This window comes from Ostrea edulis, chromosome 5, assembly GCF_947568905.1.
Source record: "Ostrea edulis chromosome 5, xbOstEdul1.1, whole genome shotgun sequence".
Taxonomy (NCBI): domain Eukaryota; kingdom Metazoa; phylum Mollusca; class Bivalvia; order Ostreida; family Ostreidae; genus Ostrea; species Ostrea edulis.
In genome coordinates, this window is record NC_079168.1 from 643,671 (window position 1) to 655,349 (window position 11,679).

The 11,679-nt window shown below is 37.1% G+C and overlaps 1 long non-coding RNA gene across 1 annotated transcript; it reads left to right on the forward strand.

Annotated features, from left to right (window-relative positions):
• Positions 1 to 3,222: 3,222 nt before the first annotated feature.
• Positions 3,223 to 11,679, forward strand: LOC130055185 (uncharacterized). Its single transcript, XR_008803470.1, has 3 exons — positions 3,223 to 5,261; positions 5,831 to 5,956; positions 11,583 to 11,679. It is a non-coding gene; the product is annotated as an uncharacterized LOC130055185 (long non-coding RNA).

Sequence of the window (11,679 nt, forward strand, 5' to 3'; positions counted from 1 at the left end):
GGCAGGCAGCAGTACTCAATTTACCGCATTCCTACAATCCAACTGAAATTACGGGTATTCAGAATCGGCCTTCGAACAGTTGATGGTAAGTAGAATCACAAACAGGATTCAGAAGTCTGACTCTTTAAAAGTAATTAAAATACAGATATTATTATTATACATGTATATACAGGTTTTGTTTTATGTTGCATGTATTTTTTGGCAAAAATGGGGACCTAGACTTGATGCTTTTCAGCTCACCTGAGCCAAAGGCTCAAGTAAGCTTTTCTGTTCAAATTTTGTTCGTTGTCTGTCGTCGTCGTAAACTTTTCACATTTTCGACTTCTTCTCAAGAACCGCTAGGCCAATTTCAACCAAACTTGCCACAAAGCATCCTTAGGTGAAGGGCTTTCAAGTTTGTTCAAATGAAGGGCCATGTCCCTTTCAAAGGGAAGACAATCGCAAAAATGCAAAAATAGGGTGGGGTCATTTAAAAAATTTTTTCTCAAGAACCACTGGTCCAGAAAAGCTGAGATTGACATGAAAGCTTCCTGACATAATGCAGATTCAAGTTTGTTCAAAGCATGGCCCCCCGGTGGTTGGATGGGGCCACAATAGGGGGTCAAAGTTTTACATACAAATATATAGGATAAATCTTTCAAAATCTTCCTCTCAAGAACCACTGAGCCAGAAAAGCTGAGATGTACTTCAAAGCTTCCTGATATAATACAGATTCAAGTTAGTTAAAATCAAGGCCCCCGGGGGTTGGATGGGGCTACAATAGGGGATCAAATTTTTAAATGCCAATATATAGAAAAATCTTTAAAAATCTTCTCAAGGACCACTGAGCCAAAAAAGCTGATATTTACCTGAAAGCTTTCTGACATATTTCAGATTTCAGTTTGATCAAATCATAGCCGCAGGGGTAGGATGGGGTCACAAGTTTTGCATACAAATATATAGGGAAAATCTTTAAATGTGAGCCAAGGTGACTCAGGTGAGCGATGTGGCCCTGGGCCTCTTGTTGAACTCATTTTTATCCTCTTGGACTAGTGACAGGTGTCAATGGTTTTTTTTCCAGAAGCCCGCCCTGGTAGATGGAATCTGCCGCTTGACCAGCAGCACTGTCCAGGTCAGTGGTTACCTATTGCTCTAAACAAGGGTGGCACGTGGAGACTCATTTTTCCTGATGGTCTTGACGTTCACTAGCTGGCAGTATTTGTGACTCATATCAGCCTCATTTACATTCTGAAGTTTAATTCATAACATATTGCTGGATATTTGTAGAGACAGTGGTTGATGCTGGATATATGACTTCCTCAGCCCATCATTACCTGCTGGAGTGCTGGTAGAGGCTGAACGCTTTAATAAATATAACTGTGATCTTGCTGAGATGTAGTAATCCATGGGAATTTTCCAAAGAAGATTCAAGAGAAGTATTCAATTTTCTCATAAGTTCAGACTGTAGAGAGCATGAAAGCAGATATTACAGTTATCTCCCTTAGACTAGATGAATTACAATGCAACACTTTCAAATCATCTAAGTTTAGAGTTATAATGCTGTTTGAATTCTCTGAATTTGGCTACGGTTACTAGTTAAAGACATAACCACATGTATTGCCTCAGTTTACTTACAATTATAACATACAGTATAATTTGTCCAAACCGGCCTCTGAGTACTCCGGAGCTCTGTCAATTCCGGCCATAAAATATAGTCCCTAACATTTCTTTAACAAATCCTTTATTAATAATTGTATTCGGTGTACACAAGGTCCCAACTGCTCGTAATTAGCTCTAATTATCGCATTTAAACCAGCCACCCCACGATGACCAACCTGTCGGTATTCAGTCGATCACACGCGGTGTACACAAAAGGTGTCTCAAGAGAAGCCACAGGTAAGTAAAAGAGTGCAACTGGCGATGAGTCGCGATCAGTTTAAAATAAAACCTGATTTTTATGGGGTGCACTTTTCAATTATGACAGCACCACGCTCGAGGTAATGGCGCCCTCCCCCTAACGACAGAGACGAGAACTGACATTAAAAGACAAAATTCAATTAATCGATGGATTCGATACATTCTTGGAATGAAACAAAATCGGCAACAATTCCGTTATGTTTTTTAAAAGCAGGGTTTCCCCTCGTGGACTTCTCGGAGCTCTATGGCAAGTCAGACAGTGATGATATGCAGTTAGTTAGCATAACTCGCAATGTCCGGTCGATCACTCGGCATTGTATTAGTTTCCGTTTCTCAAATTGAGACAGTTGAAAGCGATACATTTACAATGAAAGCTGGGAAAGACAAATTTTAAACGAACACAACACAAACTTGACGAACGTACATAATGTAGCACTTGATAACGGCGATGGTGTAGACGAAATTGACAATTTACCAACAGAAAATTGCGCGAATAATTCCCAGATTTTAAACTGTTTAATAAAAATTGAAACTTTTTCAAATGAGCACGACAATAAAACACTGATATTTATATTTTACATTTTGAATTCTTTTGTGATATATTAAAACGTTAGCAATCATTACACACGTATGCATAGATAGTGAATACAAGGGAAGCAACTCTCATTCTTGTCAACATTCTGCACTCCGGACTCTGTGCAAACCGGCCAATTTCTTTGGAACCACACATAGCCGGTTTAGACAGATTATACTGTATACCTATAAGTATAAATTGTCCTTCTCTTAATTTTGTATACTTTGTGGAATTTATTATCACTGTTCGTTATCTTCTCTTTATATTACCAGTATATTCTATGTACCTGACTCACCAGGAATGCATTGTTAGGTCACCTTAGTCACTCAGGTGATCGTTTGCTATTGATCTGCCCGTTCGTTATTGTCATCTGTCGATTGTATGTATGGATTCGTTTAACACCTCCCTCAACAAAATTTCACTCATGGAGACATCATCAATTCCGGCGAAGGGCTGCAAAATTTAGGTCTATGCTCGGCGCTTATGGCCTTTGAGCAGGGAGGGATTTTTATCTTGCCACAAAACATTCTTGGGAAAAGGGGATTCATGTTTGTTCAAATGAAGCAGCGTGTCAACTTGAAAGGGGTAATTATACAGTGAAACTTCTCCAAATCGGCCCCTCAGAAAACCATTCCTCTCTGAATATCGCCCAATTCTTAAAGTCTCTGTAGGAATCTTAACATATCCTTTCAAAGAAATTCATATAGTCCAAAATGTGACTTATCGAGATTTCCGCCATTTTTGACAAGGCCAAAATAAAAATATTGTTTGTTTCCCCTCGCCCGACCGAGTCTGAAAATTCACACCGACCCATAAGTTTTTATTACGCCATTCTGGTGAAGTTTTTTTTTTTAATTTTAAGAAAATTTCAAGGTCGTTTCTGGTGCAGATCAGTATTTTATAATGACAAAAATTTTCTATATCTTCTTTGGTTTCGATCCAAAATAAAAAAAATAATAATACGAATACAGGAGGTGTTCTGGTCCGAAATCTAGAAATTTCGCCGCCTCCAGCTGGAGGCAGCATTCTCTGGCTGATTTCAAATACTTACAAGCCGAATTCAATTTTAAGCTCATAACTAATCAATAAAACGATTCTTCTTGTACTTACTAATATCGATTTTATGGGTTCTTTCATCACATAAACAGTCTCTTGAAAACATTTTATCAAACTGTCGAGCTTTGTTTTGAGTCACGAGACTCGTTTGCTCAAATGGCAGTGAAAATTCGGTTGACTACAACTGTTGGTTTCTGTTTAATATCGAATTTTGGATTGATATTTTCTTTTAATCGATATTAATAAGTACAAGAATCATGATTGTTTTATTGATTAGTTACAAGTGAGTTTAACATTGAATTCGGCTCGCAATTCGGACTAGTGATCTGCAAGATCGAGATGGAGAAATGTTGTCTATACGAGGAGCGAGGAAACAAGAGAATTCGGGGCATCCAGTGTGCAAGTTGTGTTCTTCAGTAGGGGAAAGTGCTGATATTTCGGACGGATGCGATATTTTTGACAGTCAATCAGAAGCATTCTGAATTTAACTTATTTCTGAACTAATGCTATATTTACAAACTGGAAAACACCTAATTATATGCACATTTGTAACTCAGCTCTGATTGGTTGATGTCATCATCCATTTTGTTTGATCGGCAAAATCAAGTCCCGTTGAAACGTTTTCTGGTAAACTAGATCTACCGATATCATTTAAAAATATAATCAAAATCACTATCATATACAAATTAAGATAATGTGCAAAAAACAAAAGAATAAAATGTCAGTGAACCATAAATAAAAGACAGCAACCGAGTTTACCAATTTTATAACACCATGTGTCCAAAACTAACACCATTGTCCATAGTTGCAACATTCTCCCTAACTTTATTTAAGTGTTAGTATGTGGCATAAATAGCAGAGAAAATTCTGATGAAACCCAATGTTCGTCGAATCAACCAATATGTATACATGTAGTCCAATGCCTAAGTTTAGTGGTTAGATAATGAGCATTTCCAAAATACATGAAGTACTGTCCAAAATATCGACACCTTCCCTAATTGCAAAACGTGGCAATCAAAGCAGAATTTACGCGAGAACTGACTATACGAGTTTGATGAGGAAACATGGATGATGTGATTCACGACGTTTGGTATCGGGCATTGTTAATGGTTATGGGAATTTCATAATAAATAAAATTCTGCTAGCTAAAAAAAACAAAAAACTTTTTACTTACCTACCGACCTTCCTCTGAAATTTAGGGTCGGGAGAGGGGAAACAAACATATTTTTAAATGTGGCCCAAGGGACTTCTGGGATGATCCTCAGTTAAAGGTTCAGATTTAGCTCGGATTATTCTGTGCTCTTTAGTCATTGGACCTTGCAGTATGAGCCAGAGCACTGCGCTCGCTATTAGTATGCAAGTAGCTGCATTTAATTCAAATTGAAGTTGAACACAAGGACCCCAGGGGTAGGGTGGGGGCAGAATATGGAATCAGAGTTTTATATGGTAATATGCAGAAAATTTATTAAAACAAAGACTTTTCAAGAGTAGCAGGGCCACACTAAATCATATCCAAATGCAAATGTCCCCAAGTTGTGTGAAAACAAGGTTTTTTTATGACCCTGACTAAGGATGGGGTGGAATTGTTTTTGTCCTGTCTGTCTGAAATTTTAACCTTCCTCATAACTTTTAAATAATGAGCAATGGGGCTCTCATATTTGCATTCTTTTTTATAGCCATAAAGTCTTTCACCTCGTGACCTTGACATTAGAGTTTCATCTACTGACCGGTTTAGGTAGGACTTTCACATTTTGTATACATATAATGCCCTGAACGTTTTACAGAATAGTCATATTGGTATTGAGACATTCCTGTGTTGTGTGAATTTAAGTTTGCTTTATGTCGTGAACTTAGGGGCTAGGTGGGGCCACAAAATAGTGTCAACATATTTCATAGGAATAATGATTGAAAATACAAAAAAAAAATTGAAAATCAAAACAGCTGACCAAGAGCAAGGTGACTCGGGTGAGTGATGTGGCCTAAAGGCTTCTTTGGGATTAAACTCTAAGGTTATAAAGTATGTTTCTAACAATTTATCTGAAATTATTTGTATATGTTGATTTTGGGGTCCAAAAGGTCAAGGTCACTACTGGACTTCATAGGAAAGCTAGTATAAATTCATTACGGAAGCATATGCCCTGCGTTGCAGAGTTTTTATTCATATTCTATCATGAAACAGAGAACAAAGTCGCTTGACAAAATTTTCTTCCAAAAATTTACTGAGCATTTTCAACTTGCAGACAATTTTACTTGCCTGTCTGATTTCTGGTGATTCCAGCACTCAATGCTACTTTGGTTTTTCAGCTTTCTGGACCTTAAAAGATGTTGACACCCTGCTGATGGAGCAGATCCTATTTCTTAGAAGCAGAAAGCAGTTCTCTTACCATCAGATCTGATCCATTTTTGGAGATAGCCTTTTGTATGGAGCTGGTAATTTTGTTTTCCTTTTTAGTTCACTTGAAATCTAAGCTAATGTGAGCTTTTTTGATCTCCCCTTATCTGTGGTCCATTCGTCCTTTCTTATGTAAACTTTTATGATCCCCAAAAAATTTGAGGAGCATTAATACATTCTCTGTCATGTCTGTTCCACCTCATATCTCCTAAACTTTTTCATCAGAAATTGATCAAATTGATCACAAATGTTCAGGTAAGGACTTGTGGACCAAAGTCTATCAAGGTCATTGTGGAAAGGCCAAGGTCACTCAGATAATAAAAGTTCCTTATTTCAACAGTTTTTGATTCCCGTCTCCTAAACCATTCATCAGAAATTGATCAACAATAGTTCTTGGGACGGGACGTTTGGTTCAAGGTCATTTTTGAAAAGTCAAGGACACTCAGAACATGTACTTTATAGAAGGAAAAAATGCTTATTTCAACTGTTTTAGCTCACCTGATTCTGATCGCCTGTTGTCCGTCATCTGTCTATCCGTCGGTAAACTTTTTACATTTTCGACTTCCTCTCCAGAACCACTGGCCAATTTCAAACCAAACTTGGGGAAAAAGCATCCTTGGGTGAAGATCATTTAAGTTTGTTCAAATGAAGGGCCATGCCCCCTTCAAAGGAAATGATCACAAAAATGCTAAAATAGGGTGGGGTCGTTTAAAAAGTTCTTCTCAAGAATCACTGGGCTAGAAGAGTTGAAATTTACATCAAAGCTTTCTAACAGTGCAAATTTAATTTTGTTCAAACCAAAACCCACAGGAGTAGGGTAGGGCCACAATAGGGGATCAAAGTTTTACATGCGAATATATAGGTACAAATTTACATGAAAGTTTTCTGACATAATACAGATTAAAGTTTGTAAAAATCATGGGCCAAGGTGACTCGGGTGAGCGATGTGGCCCATGAGCCTCTTGTTGAATAGCCTTTGATCACATATCACACAAGTAAGGGGGGAGATCAAACGTTCAATGTTTCACAAAAAACTAAATTCAAATAGTTTTCACCAAGACCCCCCCCCCCCCCTTTAGAATGTTGAAACTAATTGATTAACAAGTATAAACATACGATTATAAATAACACTCTGTGTAATTTTCTACTGTTTATTCACAATTGAAAGTGCACATTAAAACTATTAGATGTTTATTAAAATGTAATGTTATTATGTGGTTTTTAACAATAGCTTAATTGTCATTTTTCTCTTTCCACTAAAGTGTAATCAATGTTGGATGACAGGAACTTATGGGTTATTTTATCCCCCCTCCCCCTAACTATTTGAATTAATTTTTTTATCCAACATCGATCTTTTGATACTTGCCCCTAAGTAACAGGCAAATTGAAGGCTCAAGTTAGCTTTTCTGATTAAAACTTTCTGTTGTCTGTCATTTGCGTCGTTGTAAACTTTTCAAATTTTCATTTTCTTCAGAACAACTTGGCCAATTTCAAACAAATAATATTTGGGTGATGGGGATTCAAGTTTGGTCTAATGAGGGGCAACATCCTTCTCCAAGGGAAGATAATAGTGAAATTACACTGACAAATTTTAAAATCTTCTCCAGAACTAAAGGGCCAATTTCAATCAAACTTGGTAAAAATCATCCTTGGATGAATGGGATTTACATTTGTTCAAATGAAGGGCTGTGCCCCCTTCAAAGGAGAGATAATGCCGAAAATGCAAAAATAGGGTGGTGTCATTTAAAAACCTTCTCCTCAAGAATCACTAAGCTGGAAGAGCTGAAATGTACACATAAGCTCTCTGCCATAGTGCAGATTCAAGTTTTGTGAAAATCATGGCCCCAGGGGCCAGGGATAGGTTAGGAACACAAAAGGGGATCAAAGTTTACATGCAAATATATTGGGAAAATCTTTAAAAATCTTCTTGTCAAGAACCACTGGGCCAGACAAGTTCAAATTTACATGACAGCTTTTATATGTTGTATGTATATTTCCTGTGGCAAGACAGTTCATTTTATATCGTGACCTTTGACCTTGTGACCTTCAACTAGGATTTTGGTCTACTTTTGAAACATAATCTATCAAATATATTTGGATCCATTTTAGGTGGGGCTTTCATTTTTAGCTCACCTGAACCGAAGCTTCAAGTGAGCTTTTCTGATTACATTTTGTCCGTCGTCCGTCCGTCTGTAAACTTTTCACACTTTCGACTTCTTCTCCAGAACCCAAGGGCCAAATTCAACCAAACTTGTCACAAAGCATCCTAGGGTGAAGGGGATTCAGATTTGTTCAAATGAAGGGCCATGCCCTTTTTCAAGGGGAGATAATTAAGAATATGTGAAATTTTGGTGGCATCTTATAAAAATCTTCTTCTCAAGAACCACTGGGCCAGAAACGATGAAAATTATAGACAAGCTTTATTAGGTAGTGCAGATTGGATCCAAGTTTTACATACAAATATATAGGACCAATCTTTAAAAATCTTCTTCTCAAGAACCACTGAGCCAAAAAAGCTGAGATTTATATGAAAGCTTCCTGATATAGTGCAGATTCTAAATTGTTAAAATCATGGCCCCCGGGGGTCGGATGGGGCCACAAGGGGGATCAAAGTTTTACATACAAATATATAGGAAAAATCTTTAAAAATCTTCTTTTCAAGAACCACTGAGCCAGAGAAGCTGAGATTTATATGAAAGCTTCCTGATAGAGTGAAGATTCTAAATTGTTAAAATCATGGCCCCCGGGGGTCGGATAGGGCCACAATAGGGGATCAAATTTTTACAAACAAATATATAGGAAAAATCTTTAAAAAATCTTCTTCTCAAGAACCACTGAGCCAGAAAAGCTGAGATTTAATATATGAAAGCTTCCTGATATAGTGTAGATTCTAAATTGTTAACATCATGGCCCCCGGAGGTCGAATGGGGCCACAAGGGGGATCAAAGTTTGACATATAGATATATAGGAAAAATCTTTAAAAATCTTCTTTTTAAGAACCACTGAGCCAGAGAAGCTGAGATTTATATGAAAGCTTCCTGATATAGAGCAGATTCTAAATTGTTAAAATCATGGCCCCCGGGGATCGGATGGGGCCACAATAGGGGATCAAAGTTTGACATACAAATATATAGCAAAAATCTTCTTCTCAAGAACCACTGAGCCAGAAAAGCTGATATTTACATGAAAGCTTCCTAACATAGTGTAGAGTTAAGTTTGTTCAAATCATGGCCCCCGGGGATTGGATGGGGCCACAATAGGGGATCCAAGTTTTACATACAAATATATAGGACCAATCTTTAAAAATCTTCTTCTCAAGAACCACTGAGCCAAAAAAGCTGAGATTTATATGAAAGCTTCCTGATATAGTGCAGATTCTAAATTGTTAAAAGCATGGCCCCCGGGGGTCGGATGGGGCCACAAGGGGGATCAAAGTTTTACATACAAATATATAGGAAAAATCTTTAAAAATCTTCTTTTCAAGAACCACTGAGCCAGAGAAGCTGAGATTTATATGAAAGCTTTCTGATATAGAGCAGATTCTAAATTGTTAAAATCATGGCCCCCGGGGATTGGATGGGGCCACAATAGGGGATCAAAGTTTGACATACAAATATATAGCAAAAATCTTCTTCTCAAGAACCACTGAGCCAGAAAAGCTGATATTTACATGAAAGCTTCCTAACATAGTGTAGAGTTAAGTTTGTTCAAATCATGGCCCCCTGGGGTAGGATGGGGCCACAATAGGGGATCCAAGTTTTACATACAAATATATAGGAAAAATCTTTAAAAATATTCTTCTCAAGAACCACTGAGCCAGAAAAGCTGATATTTACATGAAAGATTTTTGACATAGTGCAATTCAAGTTTGTTCAGATCATGGCCCATGGGGGTAGGATGGGGTCACAAGGGGGGATCAAAGTTTTACATACAAATATATAGGAAAAATCTTTTAAAAATTTCTTCTGAAGAACCACTAAGCAAGAGAAGCTGAGATTTATATGAAAGCTTCCTGATATAGTGCAGATTCTAAATTGTCAAAATCATGGCCCCCGGGGGTCGGATGGGGCGACTATAGGGGATCAAAATTTTACATACAAATATATAGGAAAAATCTTTAAAAATCTTCTCAAGAACCACTGAGCCAGAAAAGCTGAGATTTATATGAAGGCTTTCTGATATAGTGCAGATTAAGGTTTGTAAAAATCATGGTCCCTGGGTGTCAGATGGGGCCACAAGGGGGATCAAAGTTTTACATAGAAATATATAGGGAAAATCTTTAAAAATCTTCTCAAGAACTACTGAGCCAGAGAAGCTGATATTTACATGAAAGCTTTCTGACATAATGCAGATTCAAGTTTGTTGAAATCCTGGCCCCCGGGGGTTAGATGGGGCCACAATAGGGGATCAAATTTTTACATACAAATATATAGGGACAAACAATCTTTAAAAATCTTCTTCCCAAGAACCATTGAGCCAGAAAAGCTGATATTTACATGAAAGCTTCCTAACATAGTGTAGAGTTAAGTTTGTTCAAATCATGGCTGCCTGGGGTAGGATGGGGCCACAATAGGGGATAAAAGTTTTACATACAAATATATAGGAAAAATCTTTAAAAATATTCTTCTCAAGAACCACTGAGCCAGAAAAGCTGATATTTACATGAAAGATTTTTGACATAATGCAGATTCAAGTTTGTTCAGATCATGGCCCATGGCGGTAGGATGGGGCCACAAGGGGGGATCAAAGTTTTACATACAAATATATAGGAAAAATCTTTAAAAATCGTCTTCTCAAGAACTAATGGGCCAAAGAAGTTCAAATTTACATGAAAGCTTTCTGACATAGTGTAGATTCAAGTTTGCAAAAACCATTGTCTTCAGGGGTAGGTTGGCGCCATAATAGGGACTATGTTTTTGCATGCAAATATATATGGAAAGTATTCTGATATGGACCAAGGTGACTCAGGTGAGCGATATGGCCCATGGGCCTCTTGTTTGTATATAGATTCTTTATGGAAAAACCTTATTTTGTGAAGTTTGACCTTAACCTGGGAGTTCGATCATTCTGACGTATTCAATATCTCCTGAACATATTTTGTATTAAAATTTTTATGACAATACCTATTTTTTCATACTATAATCTTTGACTTTGTGACCTTGAAATTTGACCTTATTTCAAGGAAATGTAACCTACCAAATATTTTCAATAGTATTCAAGGCAGGGCTTTCATATTTTGTTTATAGGTTCTTGTTGACAAAACGACCTTGTGGTACAATCACATTTGATCTTTTGACCTCCACCTACTTTCCAAAAAAATGGCCTAGTTAATATCTTCTAAACTATTTAAGGAAAAAGCTTTTATATTTTGTGTATAGATTTTTATGGCAAGACTTTGATTTAGTGTTTGACCTTATGACCTAAATCTACTTTTGATAAGAATCTGACCTCTTCATTATCTCCTGAACTATTTAAGATAGAGCTTTCATAGAACTTCTAGGACTCAGTATTCATACATGTGCACTGGTTTGGTCTCATTTTGATACATTCAGTATCATTGTATCGATCTTTTGAGTATAAATTTGTGATCTAAAAGCATGATATAATGGTGTAAAGGATCAGTTTGTGGTTAACCAATATTTAATGTGAAAATAAATATTGTAGGGTAACGGTTACTGGAGACATGCTGTTGATTGATGAGGATAATTTTCCTGAGACTCTGACATATTGCAGGACCTGGATAGCTCTACTGGTGTTCAAA